At 37.6% G+C, this 16,490-nt stretch overlaps 1 long non-coding RNA gene across 1 annotated transcript; it reads right to left on the bottom strand.

The window, feature by feature from the left end:
* Positions 1 to 2,901: 2,901 nt before the first annotated feature.
* LOC143880312 (uncharacterized) lies at positions 2,902 to 16,143 on the bottom strand. Its single transcript, XR_013251627.1, has 2 exons — positions 15,853 to 16,143; positions 2,902 to 3,522 (listed from the first exon to the last, which is right to left on the bottom strand). It is a non-coding gene; the product is annotated as an uncharacterized LOC143880312 (long non-coding RNA).
* Positions 16,144 to 16,490: the final 347 nt, after the last annotated feature.

Here is a 16,490-nt window from a genome sequence, read left to right as displayed (position 1 = left end):
GAAATGTTCATCCAAATCCCCAGCAGAAGAGAATACATAATTGTCTTAATCATCCCAAGCAGATTCATTAAAACCCATGTTCTTCAGATCGGGACTAGATTTTGTCTAGGTTCTTTGAGTGGACTACCCTAGCCTTTCTCTATAATAGCAATACCATTACACCACCCCTCTCTTACTAGAATTTTAGTTCTCCTCTCTCTCTCTAAAAAACACACCCACATTTTATTTCCCTTCCTTTCTTGGTAAAACACCCATATAGTGGGTACTTGCACACTTTGCGCTATATTTTTCACCATATCTTGGATTTCTACATCAAATTGGAGCAAATTCCTTGAGGATCTTCATCAACAATCATCTTGGAGGGATTTCTTTGAGATTTACAATCACTATTTAGATCAGCAATAAAGGTTAATACTATTTTAGTTTGTTTTTATGAGAAAACTAGAAATTGTATGCCAAGGCTTAGATTTTTGTCTTTATGGATTTTGCTTAGAGGGTTGATCCTAAAAATTTAACCTAAGACCTGATTTAGCATGCATAATAGGAATATAGTATAGGTTTAGGTTTCTGATGTATGGAAATAAGAGTTTTAAAAAAATTTGGGCTAAATAATGTAAATCTCACTTAAATAATGAAATTAGAAAAGGAACTACATATTATATTTCAAGGGTTTTACATTTTCTATGACATTTTCATGATGAATATTTATTAAGAATTTTCTTTGGAATTCAGAATTTTCATAAAAAGACCATTTAAAATTTGTAAAAGCTTTCAAGAAACCCTTTTTGAAAGAGAAAATTTGGCATAATAGTAAACTATGTCAAAAATCATGAAATTCTATATTTGGTAAATCTCTGAATAATATTACAACCCAATAAAAGTGTTTTTTTAAAAGAAAATTTTAATTTTCTTCTAAAAAGACGAGTTTTTCAGTAAAATCAATAAAAATGGTAAGAATCAGAAACAATAAATTTTTATTAATCAAATCAACAAATTGGATTATTTAAAGTAGATTTGTTAAGGAACAATTGAATTTCCATTCTTAAAATAATTTCAGTGTTGTTATTCAGAAATCAAGGAAACTAATTTTTGAATAATAAAATAGAGAAAAATATAAAAAAATGCATTGAAAGTCAGAAAATATTATGGACGTTGATTCAAAATATTTTTCAAATGACTTAGTTTAAGTTTGGTGAATTTTCATTAGCATTTGATATTTTTTCAATTTCTTACATAAAAGGAAAAAATGGATTTCTTGGTATTTAAAAATTGTACAAAATGATAATCGAGAGACAAATTCACTGTAAAATTCACCACTTTTCATATATTAGTAGAATATAATGAATTTCTATAATTTTCTAATTTGTTTTTTAGAATTACTATCTATTTTGGTGAATTTTTTAACCCTTTTGATGAAAAATCATGAAGCTGATATTTTCCTTGATTATATTGGATTGGTAAAAAATTATTTATTATTGGAAATCTATATTATATCAGGTAAGTCTAATTTCTGATATTTTATTTCAAAAGTTTAGTATTTAAGATCAATTTTTAACCTAGTTTTCCAATAAATAGGAAAATCATTAATTTGGATATTTTCTGTGACAAAAGATGCTTTTTTAAAATTTGGTCTCTGAAATATGATTCATCTGAATAAATAGATGCTTGGTATAATTTTTACGAGTATTTAGGATTAAATGTTTATTTTTAGCAATTTATGTTTAGAAATTATGTTTTCTTTAGTAATTCATAAAAAATAGTAATTTGGTGAGATAATTCACAAAATTTATTTCTTTAGCGTTTCATGATATTAATGACATATTCACTGACACTAAAAATATTTTGGACCAATTTCTATGATTAAGTTAGTTTTTAAACTATCTAATTAACTTAATTACATGGAAACCATTAATAATTAATAAAAAACAGGGAAAATATCAAAAATCTAAAAAAAAAACCAGAAAATCAAATTACATCAAATCATCATAACATGTTTAAAGATTTAATGTGAAAATCAATCTTAAAATCAGTAAAAGTCATTTCAAGTAAAAGTCATTTTAACCTTGAAAGAGGCAACAAACCTAGAAACTGTTAGAAAGCCCTAATGACCTTCTTATGCCCTTGTACTTCCCAAGAACCCATCTTGATTAATCGAATATGCCTTTTTTTTTTTTGCAACCTTTAAACCCATCTAAGAATCCTTAATCAACAACAGGCCACAAACTTTAACTATCCAAACCTGAATACCCAGTGGTTAATTTTCTTCTCTCAGGATTCCCTAAATAACTACATACCTTCAATTGGAATTTTTATTATTATTTTCATACCCTTTTCCTTCCCTTTTTGTTTTACCTTAAACCTTTGCTTATATCTAAGCTTCCGTTTTCCGCCCTCAAGTCACTGTCCCACCCTCATATTCCACGAAAAAAAATTATGGTTGCCAAACATGTCCTAAAACTACACATTTTCCATTTCCCCACATTATTTTGTTGCCATTTAGCATTTTGATGAAGTCTAATGGTGGTAAATTTTCCAAATACATGTCGTTTTGCACTCTGACTTCCCTCTCAAATAAAGAGAAAAGGGAAAGGAGAGAAATGGAAATCCATATTTCATTATTATGGACATCAAAATGGACGCTTGGTATTTTGTAAACAGTAACTAAATTGTTTATTTACAGAAGTAAAATGGGTTTAAAACAAATTTTACCCCATTTTTTCACTTAAAAATGAGTGTAAAATTTGCTTTACGCCCATTTTACGTCGAAAGAAATAGAGCCATAGGGGATGAAGACCACTTTGGTCGCCCCTTGAAGCTCTACAATTTCAACGGTCTTGATTGAACATATAGGTATGTTGAACCAATAAGAAGAAACACTTCAAATCTTGAAGATAGAAAATATTAAAATAAGAATCTAATTGTGCTCTTTGTTATAAAAAACTGGAGAACTCATAAGAAAATATAAATTGTTTCTGTCTTATATCCAAATTATAAATAAAGTAAGAGGAAATTGCACAATGAGGTAATGAACTATTCCTATGAATCTCCCCAATTGAGGCTAATAAAATCCAAAATTTATTCCTATGGTTGGTTCCATCCGATTGGTAGATTGGACGGCAAGGCGTCATATAAACAAGGACAGAAAGGGTATAACTCATGACGAGAAAATGGTCTAAGCCATTCCACAATTATAAGTGTAAAGATCCTCTAATCTCATGCTGTTGAGATCATAGGAATAGACCTTAGCAAATATCTCAAGGAAAATAATGTCCATATCCGGATGAAATGCCACTGGTCGGAGTTCTATGTGATTGTCATCCCTTCCTATTAAGCTTTCTACACTGATACTCTGCTTTAGGAACCATTCTCCAGTACAATTGTGGCAATTCTTGAAGACCCAGATTCTCAACTGGTTGTTAGATTGTGTACAATAATGGAGAAATCTTCCCGACACACCTAGACATCTTTTGAATGATGTGTTGGCGGCCTCAGGCAATACGATCTCCCGAAAGCTCTCTTCCTCTACATTGAATCCAATGACATGATTAAATGATAGCAAATGCACAACACCATTCAGAAAAACAGTTCTACATAAGTAGCTAGGGAAGTTAGAAGCACATGGTTGTTCGAACAACTTAGGCTGAAGCCAATTGCCTGTTTTTGAAGAGAAAATCTGGAACGCGATAATCTGGAACCCAAATACAGGGTCAGAGGTTTTCGATATCAAGAAACAAATAACTTTGTAGTGAGGGGAGATGTGAGGATCGAAAGCTAACACGGAGAAAGCTAGCAATGAATAAGGATGAAATCTATGTTGTTTGAAGGGTGGGGAAGGAGGCAAAGCGAACCATTTATTGGTAAGGGGATTGCAAACATAGTAGATTTTTGTAGTTTTTTGGACGTAAAGAAACAACCCATTTAGGTAATCTTGTACTAAACCAATAGGCAAATGCTCCATTCCATTATTAATGTTACTAACAACACTTTCTTCTACTTCGCCTTCTTTTTCTGGTGATGATGCAGGACGAGCATATCCCATGGGACAAGCATATCCCATGAAACCTAAGATGTGACAGAGGACAATGGACATGGTTAGGATTGGTTTTCTTTTTTTTGAAATAGGTAAGCTGGGGTTAGGCAGACCCCGACCAGATATATTAAGAAAGATCAATAAAGATACTACAAGAAAACAGAAAAGCAAGCCCCTCGCACATCAGAAGAAGGGCAAACAAACTATCAAAAGGGAGCCAAAGGCCATCCAACAAAACGGCAAAGACAAACAAAGGAGAACAACCTAACCGCTTCAGCAAAATGAAAACAACAGCCACAACACTGCCAAAATTCGAACAGCTACCACAAAAACAAACAGCACCAGAGCTAACAGCAGACCCAAAAACACCAGCACCAAGAGCAGACCCCAAATCATGATCAGCCTCCCGGAATGAGCCCACGAAATGGGGACCTTATTCCAGTAGTGGGGATCAGGGAGATGGATGGCAGCACACAGGAAGAAGGAGGCTTAAGGAGGGAAGCATCTGACTTTCCTTTTTTATTCTTCTTGTTCTGAACTAAATTCCAAGGACCTTCAGACGATGGGGACGATAAAGAGAGAGAAAGGTCCGGAGGCTTGGTCTGCTTTGTAGATGTCTCGGGGATATCAGAGCCAATGACTGAGAATTTATTTCTAGATAAGGCACTATAGGTAGAAGGGGTTTCAGGATGATCCAAGCTGATCCTATTATGAGCAATTGGAGAATCAGAACTTAACTGAACAGCTTTATCACTATCCTTAGTGATTGGCCTCCATTCCTTTCTGGATTGAACAGGAAACGAGATGGGCTGAGAGAGAAGAGGATGAGGCATTTGGTTCTTAGGGCATCCTTCAGAAGAATGACTAAAGTCAAGACAGGTTTTGCAAGGTTTGGGCTTCCATTCATATTCTACAACCTGAGTTTCATCTCCAGTAGGGGTTTGGATGTGGACAACATCAGGAAGGGGGCTTTCGGCAGTTATTTCGACACAAACTCTAGCAAATTGTAATCTTGAGGCCTCAGCAGTGTGAGAATCCATGTATAAAGGTTTGCTAATGATGCTAGATAGCTTTCCAATACCTGTAGGAGTCCAGAATTTCAGGTGCAAAGCAGGGAATTTAATCCAAATTGGGATAGTTGAAAGTTTCAGCTTCTCCAAAGAACAGCCCGGAAACCATTTCTGCAGGATGAGAGCACGACCCCCAAAGGTGGTGGGGTATTCCATGACTTTAATGCAATCCTCTTCCAGGTTGAACTTGAACAAGAAAAAGCTATTAGGGAGAGCAATTAGATCAAAGTCCCCTTTCAGCTGCCAGATTCTCAATAAGTGATTTTTAAGAGCAGTGAAGTAGGGCCTCCGACCAAGAAAATAACCCAGAAGACAGTTTTCCCATTTAGACTTTGCTTCACTAAAATCACCCTCCTTGAAAGCTGCCTTTATTATACCATCTTCAGTAGTTACCGGGTTGAAAAAAGGGACAGAAGTATCAACTGCTTTGGTTCGACTTTTTCCAAACACTTCATTCCATTTGCCCTCTGAAAATAAGCTAACAGGAGGGGGGATTGAGGAGATGGAAGGGGCTGGTCTGGAAGAAATGAAACAGGGAGCAGACTCCATGGATCCATTAGCAGGATTATGGGAGCTGCTGGGAGGACAGTTGGCCAGCATCTGACAGGAGCCAATTGGACTAGCAATTTGATTGATAGAGGGGGATGGGAGACGAAAGGTACAAGGGGTAGGACCAGCTAGGAGAGGCCAGCAGTCACTACACATGAGATCAGGGGGAGAAGCTTTTTTCTCAAGAAGAGGACTAGAAAGGTTTTCATGTCCAGCAGTTTCACTCAGAGAGCAGGGGTTGCCAAGAGGGGACTCAGCTTCACAAGGTTGGACTTCCGAAGAGAAGGACGGATCCGATTCAGATAAGAGTAATGCTTCCTTCTGAGATTGCAATTTTGAGCTGAGAAGGGAGTATAAATCTTCTTCACCCTCAATATGGATTTGAGGTTGGGCCTTTGATTTTCTTCTCCCATTCTTTCTCTTTTTGGACGATGAAGAAGCTTTCGAAGTAGGAGAGCTGAGCTCCTTTTCTATAAGCTTGAGATATCGCATCTTCTCTGGAACTAATAGCCGAATGCTATTAAAGCCTTCATCATCACGGAGAGCGCGGAGGTCCAGCAAAGTCTTATTCGGATTAGGAATCAGGTCGATCTTGTGCTTGACCAGATCAGAGAAAGAAAGAGGATCGATCTCGGAATCGCTTGCAGCAGAATTTTTGATAGCATTGATGCCAGGAGACCAGAAGTTAAGACACCCAAAAGAATGGGGAGGAATTTCCTCATCAGAGCCATCATGAGAAGAGTCAAGGCCCTCCATTTGACCTTAAGAAAAACAGAGGCGCAGATCTCTCTCACACTCCAAAATGGACGGTCACCCTCCACCCGATGAGATCAAGATCCTGAGACTCACCAGATTCCGGTCGGGAAATGGCTTGGATTCAAGAAGGCAAAGATGAAACCTCCAAACCCACCAAACCCTTCTCCCGCTCCCTCTCCCTCTCTCACATGCCTTCTCCGGTAAGATTTCTCCAGACCGCCGCTGGAAAGGCAGCTCCGCCGCTGGTCACAGATCTGAGCGCTCTTCCAGTGGGTTTTCTTCCAGTGGGTCACAGATCTACAGATCTTGGAGCGAAGATCTCTCCCCTCAATGCCGAGTCTGCTACAATCACAACTGTTGATTTCCCTAATAGACAGCAGAGGCGGGATCTCCTCCTCCTCCTCCTTCTCAGGCCGTCAGGCGGGATATCCTCCTCCTTCTCAGGCCGTCCTCCTTCTCCGGCGGGATCTACTCCACCTCCTAGCCTACTAGTAGTTATCTTACCACGTTTGACCGGGCAAGACCCTCCTTTACTCTTTCCAACCCTCTTTCTAACCCTCCTCCTCTTCCCCTTTGGCAAAAACCATTCCCACCCTTTTGCCCTAACCCTAATCTCCTTCTTCCTCCTCCACTACTTCCACCGCACCATCATCTACCCAAACCTCCTCTTCCTCCGCCGCCAGCTAAATACCCCTCTTTCTCTCCGTCTTGCTTCTCCGGCCTGCCTGAGTGTGAATCCGTTGTACAGACCTTGAACAGAACCTTCTCCCCCAGTAGTGGGAGATCTGAACGGAGGTTCAACGTCGGAAGAATCTGCGCTGCCTAGGCTGAGAGGGAGATGTAGAAGGCCGGAATCTCCGGCAGCCGGAGATCTGTTGAGGCCACCTCCGGCGAGACCTCGGGGAACGAGATGCTGCTGAGGAGAAAGAGTTGCGCCCCTTTTACCTTTTTACTCTTCCCATTGACGGTTCTGGAACACAAAGACTGTCCCAGAAAGGGTTCGGTGCTCTCAGTGCAACATTTCCATCTGATAGCTCTTACATCCCCTTTGATGTTGAGCCATAGCAAAGATTTAAATTTAGGATTGGTTTTCTTCTAGAGATGAAATCTGAAATCAAGTAATGGAATGATTTAGAGAGAGACTTGCATCTGACCAGATGTTTTGCAGGTAATCGGGAAAGGATGGCCATCACCAAATCATTACACAAATCACCACCCATCTCTCACTCTCTCTCTCTCTGTTTCTAATTCTTTGTCCTACAGAGATATTCAGTTCAATTAGAGAGCAAAAAACAACACCACAAAGCTGTATAAGAGTGCGAATAGAGTGAAAGTGATCCTCAAGTCTCTGCTCTTCCAATTTATATAGACCGAATATGATCCTTTTAAAGGTGTAAAATAAAGAGAATCCACTGATCTTATATGGATTTCGTAAGATCTATAGGGCACTTAATAATGAGACAAATATGGAAGGAGATTAAGATAAGAAAGGATAGAGTTCATGCAGCTGCCAAGATAGATTTGGATGACAGCATTAGATGACACACATAGCCTGGATTAGATATGTATGACAGCATTAGATGACACACATAGCGTGGATCAGATATGTATGACAGCATTAGATGACACATGGTGTTTGTCCGGACTACCAAATCAATGGCTTATATTTTCTTGACAAAGCCATAAATGAGGCTTGATGAATCAAGGGTCGAGATTATCCCATCAAGATCTTCCCCCATCCGATCAACACATAGTGGGCCCTACTTCTGGCTTGTCTATGCGATCATATCTGTTGATCCAAAGGGAAATCAATAGGGCAGTCAGGTGCCATTGCGAACAACTTAATTGGATGATCTAGCCTCCATCAAGCCTAGTTTTGGGGTTCTGCCAAGAAAAGCTAGGGGATTGTTCGTTTTGGATTTTTAAAATCGATTTGATTCCAAAATTGATTATTGAACTCAAAATATTGTTTAATTTTGAATCCAATAATCAGTTATGGACTCAATCCATTCTCAATATTCAAAACGAACATGACCTAAACAATTCATTTTTGTAGTCCGAATGTTTGATGTGGATGGGTCTTAATGTTCTACCAGATCAACGCTCATTTTACATGACTAAAAAATTGCCTTTTACCATTGATAATGATTCATGAAAGTGGCCTTTTGCAATGTCCTCTCTGTTGACAGTCATCGCGGACTCTACACGGTATCGAGGGGCCGGGCCGGGCCGACGCGGTCTCATGGTGCGTGGGCGGATGCGGGCTGACGCGGGCCCCCACACACAAATCTTTCTTAGTTTAAACTAGGACGACCTTGATTTGGAAGTTTCTAATTATTTTTAGGAGTCTTATTTTAATTAATTTCTAAATTGTTTTTATTTTTGGAAAATATCAAAATAATTAGTTTCTAATTCGGTTTTTAGAATGTGGGTTAGTTTAGAATGCCTTAATTAGGAAGTTGAGAGGGGGGGGGGGGGGGGGGGGGGTGGACAGGAGGAAAGAAAAGGAGTGCTGACATGTCTCTGGAGTTTATTTTTAGGAGTCTTGTTTCATTTGTAATGAAGACAAAATCTGCTGAAAAGTGAGCCTGTATGCCTGCGCTCACATGCAACAGCCCATCCGTGCAAATCCCTTGAAGTTATTAGGTTTCTTTCTTTATTTGTTTATGAAAGGCAGCATGCTAAAACGTTAAACAGTTCTAGAGAAGTGCAAAAACATGTGAACGGTATTAATTTATGATTCAAGGAGAGTTTTCGAAACTCACCTTTTTTTTAAAATGCCTTATCTTTTTGCCTGTCCATCTCAAATGTTTCTTCTTAAAAAAAAAAGTGAAGGCTACCACTTAAGTTCGTATGTGACAGTTAAGTTCCAAAAAATTTAAAAAACATATAAATAATCACCAACATGAGATTGACTAAAGAGTAGTTTATTATTGGTGTTGTTACCATGGTTTTAAATTCCAACCGAAATCAGAAATTTCAGATTTCGGTGGAGACCGACACCGAAATCATTGAAACCTGAAATAGTATTTTATTTTGGCCAAAATTTCGAAATTTCTTTTTTTTCCAACATTTCACCCAAATCCCTGTTTCTTTTAATTAATTTAATATTTTACCAAAATTTCGGACGAAATTTTGATTTCGGTGGGGTCCGAAACAGGTACCGAACCGAAATTTAAAACCATGGTTGTTACTCTGTACTTTATTACCACAGCGGGTGGTTTGTGGTATGTAGTTACTTCTGGTTTTAATGGAAGAACAGTGTCATTAACTGCTAAAGGTTCCATTTTTATAGATTATCCATAGGTTGAGTTTTCTATCAGTCTTTTGATAGGTGTGTTTTACCACTGGTGAAAGACAACCTCTGTCGTGAGACATTTTATCCGCAGGTATATGCTTTACCGATGCCACAATTAGTAATAGATTTATGACAGTTGGAAATTCACCAATATAATCGTTACCAGCAGATATTATTACTTCTGCCTGTGGTTTTGACAGAAGGTAATAATCACCTTCTGTGTAATGCATCAAATATTATTTTACCATTTGTTATATAACAAACATTTTTAATGAAGTGATACAGAGCACCTCTAGGAAAGACATTGGCCCACACATGGATGGTTTTAAATTTCGATCGAAATCTCAAATTTCAGATTCGTTTTTTCCGAAATTTCACCCAAAAACCTGTTTTTTTTTTAACTAATTTAATATTTTACAGAAATTCGGTAACAAATAAAATAGTGTTATTGTGGTTTAGCAGGATTTGGACCAAAATTTCAAAATTTCGATTTCGGTGGGGTCCGAAACAGATACGGAAACTGAAATTTAAAACCATGTCACTAGGTGTGGAAATCGAGGGGTACCATTTTCTCCTCGATAGGTTTTTTTCTTATTAGTATTACTTTTCTATTTTCTATAGGATTCTTTTCAATCCTGCGGTGAGATTGAAGAGATGTAAGGTTGAAGTGGAAGCATGCTTCAGGAGTTCTGTGCGACCGTAAAATACCTACCAAGTTGAAGGATAAGTTTTATAAGACGGCTGTGAGCCCAACCATGATGTACGGCTCTCAGAATGTTGGGCCACCAAGAAGCAGCATGTACATAAGATGAGTGTAGCGGATATGCGAATGCTTAGATGGATGTGCGGCCACACAAGGTTAGATAGAATTAACAATGAAGACATCCGTAAAAAAGGTGGGGCTTGCACCAATTGAGGAGAAGATGAGAGAGCACCGCTTAAGATGATTTGGACATATCCAACGTAGGCCTTTGGATGCTCCAATGAGAAGAAGTGACTCGTACCAAGTTGATGGAGTAAAAAGAGGTCAGAGCAGACTGAAAACACTTTGGGTAGAAACAGGGAGGAAAGACATGATGGCTAGGAACATAACAAAGAACATGACTTTGGATAGGAGTGTATGGAAGAAAATGAACAATGAAGACGAACCCAACTAGTGTCAGGATTAGACTTCGTCAATTTGAGCCAGGGAATTTCCCTCCTTTTTTGTAACTTCTTGCTAAAATTTGATTTGAAATTGAATTCGGATCAAGATCTAGAGAGTTTTTTGGAGGGAATTTCCCTTCGATAGCAAGGAGTCGTCTCCTGCTATCATCATGGAGATTGGAGGTCTATGAGTTGGAATTTCCCGGCTTTTCTTCAATTCCAGCCCTACAACTTGTGAACAAGTATCTACCTCAGTTCTTGAAGATCCGGGAATCTCCTCACTAGATCGAAGTTATCTTTGAGGAAGAAATGCAACAACAAATAAGGAGAATCAAATATGTCCCTAAACATACTATGGCTTCAAGCTACTGATGAGCAAGGTCTGAAATTTCGGTTTCGGTTTTGGCCTCAGCTGAAACCGAAATTTTGGTGGAAATTTCGGTAATTTCTGAGTAAATCTTAAAATTTCGGTATAACTTTCAGTTTCGGTACCAGCCAGAAACTAAAATTTCGGTATTTCAGCCGAAATTTAAAACCATGCTGATGAGCATGGTATTATAGTGTGTTTTGCACAGGATTTCTTCAGTTTTTAAGTTCCTATTATACTCTTCAATATCAATTCGAATTTTCTGAACCACTACCTAAGAATGAGATAAAACTGCAAGATATCAAGCCATTTGAAAACATAGTTCACTCAATTTTGAACTATGTTGCCATAAAAGAGTAAACTAACTAGTTTGTTGCAAGATTCCGGTTTGATTCTCATTGGATCTAACCCCTCTATGTTTCTGAGATATTCCTCATGCAAGACTGATCAGGATCTACACGAATTCACTCTATACAACAGTGGATTTGAATGAAGTAAATGCCAACCACAACCTCATGCCAGTTTCTTACAACTGTGGTGAAATCAAAACGTATAGATCATATAGGTTGGATTTGCTCATTTTTATCGAATTTCAACTGGATCTCGAAGCTTATCCTCCTTAAGACAAGCTCCTAGACAAAACCTCAAAATCCTGAGAAGAATTTCATTGGATCTACTCGAAGTTTCCTAGATCCAGCACCTAATCTTCCCTAATTGTGCTGAAATGTAATCGCTGGTCTGGTACATGAACTCTGTTTGATGCATTAGTAGAAACACGCATTCTATTAGGTGAAATTGGAAAGAAGAGCTAATATGGAATTGAGACTGCCTCTTATGGGTCTAGATTATGTTAATGATCACTAGTTTCCTGGATCATATTTCTACACTCATGTTCATTTTTTTATCTAATACAGAGATTTTAAATGAATTTTTTCCCTCTTTGCTAAGGTTCTAAGATAGAGATATGACCCACCCCCAATGTCTTCCTAATTGTCCTAAGACCAACAGGTCTGTAATACTTCAAATACAAGTAACTAAAGTTCGGGACAACTCTAAGCCTACTGACATGAGGTCTATCAAACACGTTTGACTACGAAAGTGGACTCCTGCGATAGTTGATGACCTATCCTATTATTTTACATGAGATCAGTATGTCATATGTAATTACTGTTGAGCTTCAATCCAGAGTCAATTTTATCAAAACAATATGCCTAAAACATACAAGGTGCTTCCGGGAGTTTATACTGCATCATGAAGGAACCTCTGTATTTCTATCTTACATCCAAATTATAAAATAACAAAGATAGAGGAAAATGCACAATAAATTAAGCAAATTTACGCCCGCCTCCTGGTTGGCGCAAATCAGATCCAAAACTTACCTGGATTGTACCCATATTTTAATAGTATATTGGAGAGCCCTTATATTATTTTGTCAATAAAAATAAATAGAAAACTCCACTTTCGTCTCTATTTTCAGAACGGATTCATGTTTTGGAAATGTTTTCCTATTGAATCCATTTTGGAAATGTTTTCCTGGTGGTTGCCAGTTGAGAGCTTTTATGTACATTGAATCCCACGTATGACAGCTTCTTCTTTTTTAAAACCTAGTATGGCAGCTTCTTCCAAAGAGCACAAATTCATTTGAGCTATTTTTCAATAGATGAAACTAATCGGAAAAATTATTAAGCCTAAAATCGGTTATCAATAAAAAAAATGTAAATCAAAATAGAGTTCACCTAAGTTGTCAAGTGCGTAGATTGTATTCATCTTCACTTCTTCAAATCAAGGTTTTAAATCTCCCCGAAACGACCAAAATGTGTCGGTTTCCATCACCACCGGAACGAAATCTCAATGAATTCCTTCCACATCATTATTTCTGACCGAAATACGACCGAAATAGTTTAAATGACAAAAAAAAGGGGGAAAGGTGTTATGATTTTCATTTTATAAAGGTATTTACACCGTATTGACATAGAATTGGGGTCCTTGGATGGAAGATTGGTCATTGTACTTTCTTATACTTCATTACAGTGTACTTCTTTATTGACTTTATTATTCCAAACATGTGCGACAACGAATGTCACTAGGTGTTCGATGTGATTAAGCCAATAGGGATAGATGGCTTAGTTGCTTCTGCGATGGTTTCTAAGTATGCATTTGTGCTTATTCTAGCATTTCCCAAAGTTTCATATAATTTCATCATTTGCATAAGTTTTTATACGTTTCCGTGATTTTACAAGATTTCCACCGAAATTTCCATTGAAACCGCAATGTTTACGTTTTAGTGCCGACCGAAACCGAAACCGAAATTTAAAACATTGCTTCAAATGAGCATTTTCAGCAAATGAATTTGCTCTTACTTGCAATAATGCTTCAATGGAGGTTGATCATGGTGTTAAGCTCACCACTAGCATATCGAGTATAACAAGGCCACCTATCGTAGTCTTCTAATTAGTTTTTGTTTGTTGATGGGGCTCCAAGTCTCATCTCTTTCTGGAGTTCCATTTATGATCTTACTTGGAGAATAAGGGTTAAAAACTTTCAATGGAGAAGTAGGGAAAAATTTGTCATTTGTCTTGCATGCATAACATAATTGCAATTATTTTAGTTTTCCTCTTGTAACTTAGCATTAGGTAGGTATTAATAAAAAAAACTTACTATTGGGTAGGTAGACAGCATATTGTAAGCTTTTTTCCAATGTGCTTGTGATGGGGCCATTAAAAAACGAAAGAAAAAATGAAAGTGAGTGTCCATGTGCAGGCTTGCACACGTGTATTTCAAGATTTCATTTTGGTTATTGGCAGGATAGGCACAATCCAACATCACCCATCACAATACTATTTGTTTCCCAGAGAGTTATGCCCATAGCTATGTCACAGTATGTTAACTCTTTCATATCAAGAAAAGAAATATTCTCCTCATAGTTCTCCTGAATTCTTGTCGAAAGAATTCACAGATATTTTTATCAACATCTTACCAATATATTTTTCTCCTACTCTAACATGTAAAAAAAAAAAAAAAAAAAACTAGACAATACAATGTGATCAATAGATAATACCAAATTGATAAAAATTCTTCAGAACAAAACATTCAAGGGTTCCTTCTGAAGAGTTCACCATAAGACCGCATAGGAGAAACATTTTAGCATAATGATATATATCAACTAAGCAGCATATCAATGGGAACAAAAAATGTCAACAAAAAAGAGAAAGTTAACAAGGACAAACAACTGCTGATAGAGAGTGACATAAAAATAGGAACAAAAAATGCTCCAAGGCAGAATAAATAAATGGGAAAGTCATAAGAAAATATAAGTTGTTTCTCTCTTGCATCCACACTGTAAACAAAAGGACTAAATTGCACGAAGAGGCAGTTAGGCTATTCATATCCAAAATTTACAGTTTACCTATTGTCAATGGCAGCTCGGAAGGCAAGTCATCGTATAAACAAGGAGAGAAAGGGAAGAACCTGAGACAATAACTTCGAGCAGCCATTATCCAATTATAAATGAAAAGATCCTCTAAAGACATGCTGTTGAGATCATAGGAATAAAATTTAGAGAATATCTCAAGGAAAACAATGTCGGAATCCGGATGAAAAGCCACTAGTCGGAGGTCACTATAATTGTAATAAGGATCGTCCCTTCCTGTTGTTAAGCTTTCTACACTAATACTCTGCTTTAGGATCCATTCTCTAGCAGAATTATGATAGTTCTTCAATACCCAAATTCTCAACTGGCTGTCGGATTGTGTGCAAAAATGGAGAAATCCTCCCGACAAACCTAGATATCGTCGGAAGGATTTGTCTGCACCCTCTGGCAACTGTATCTCCGAAAAGCTCTCTTCCTCTACATCAAATCCAACTATATGATTTGATGATAGTAAATGCACAACTCCATGCAGAAAAACGATTCTAAAAAAGTAGGTGGGGTCATAAGAAGCACATGGTTGTTCGAACAGCTTAGGCTGAAGCCAATTGCCTGTTTCCGAAGAGAAAATCACGAAACCAAATAGAGAGTGACAAGTTATTGAGGTTTTCCTTCGCAAGAAACAAATGACTTTATAGTGAGGGGAGATGTGAGGATCAAAAGCTAACACGGAATAAGGATGACATTCAGGTTGAAGTTTAAATTTAGGTTTGATGGGTGGGAAAGGGGGCAAAGCGAACCATTTATTGGTAAAGGGGTTACATACATAATAGGTTGTTAATTGGATGTAAAGAAACAAACCATTTTGGTAATCTCGAAACCCATAGGGAGGCGAATGCAACAGAACATTATTAAAGTTACTAACAACACGTTCTTTCTCTTTTTCTTCTTCTTTTGTCCCTGGTGATGATGCAGAACCAGCATACATCATGAAATCTATGGCGTCACAGAGGATGATGGACATGGTTAGGGTTGGTTTTTTTTTAGAGATGTAATCTGATATCAAGGTGTGAAATGATTTGGAGAGAGACTTGCATCTCACCATATTCTTTGCAGGTAGCCGAGAAAGTACGGACATAATCAAATCATCACTCAAACCACTACTCATCTTTCTCTAATTTTTATCTTAAAGAGATTAGCAGTCTAACTATGAAGCAAAAAAAAAAAAAAAAAACCCTAAATAGAGCAAACAGAGTGAGAGATGAGTACCAGAGTGGAGCGATCCTAAAGTCTCTCTTCTTCCCGTTCGTATACCAAAGTGGCAACTAGAAACCCTAAATATTTCTTCTCAAAAACTGAAGCCCTAAATATTTGTTTCCAAAACTCGCATCTCTCTCTGTCTCTCTCTCTCTCTCTCTCTTACACGAGCTTTTATACGGTGTAAGCCGTGCAGCCTACAGATGATCCAAACCGTCCATTTCATGGGCCACAACGTAAAGAGGTTTGCCCAGAAGCCGTTTTCTGAAGATGATACAAACCGTCCCATCTATAGATAGGAGGGTTTGGATCATCCTTTGCAAATGACTTTTGGGGCACGGCCCATCAAATGGACGGTTTGGATCATTGTATGGTGTAAGACCGTCCAATATTTTTCACACTTTGGCCCATCAAATAGACGGTTTGGATCATTCTATGGTGTATGCCGTACAATCTCAACTCAACTCAACTCAACTAAACTAAGCCTTTGTCCTAAACTAGCTGTGGTAGGCTAATTAAGCCTATAGAAAATTTTCATGAAAAGGGTGAAAGATTCTACCTGGCTCAAATTGACTAAGTCTAATTCTGATATTAGTTGGGTTCATCTACATGGATCATTTTCTTCCATTCTCTCCTCTCGAAGGTCATGT

Source organism: Tasmannia lanceolata, unplaced genomic scaffold (genome assembly GCF_043159265.1).
Source record: "Tasmannia lanceolata isolate RefF3 unplaced genomic scaffold, GAP_Taslan_0.1 ptg000006l, whole genome shotgun sequence".
Lineage (NCBI taxonomy): Eukaryota > Viridiplantae > Streptophyta > Magnoliopsida > Canellales > Winteraceae > Tasmannia > Tasmannia lanceolata.
Note: the sequence above shows the minus strand (reverse complement) of the source record. Positions and strands in the feature narration are given on the sequence as shown.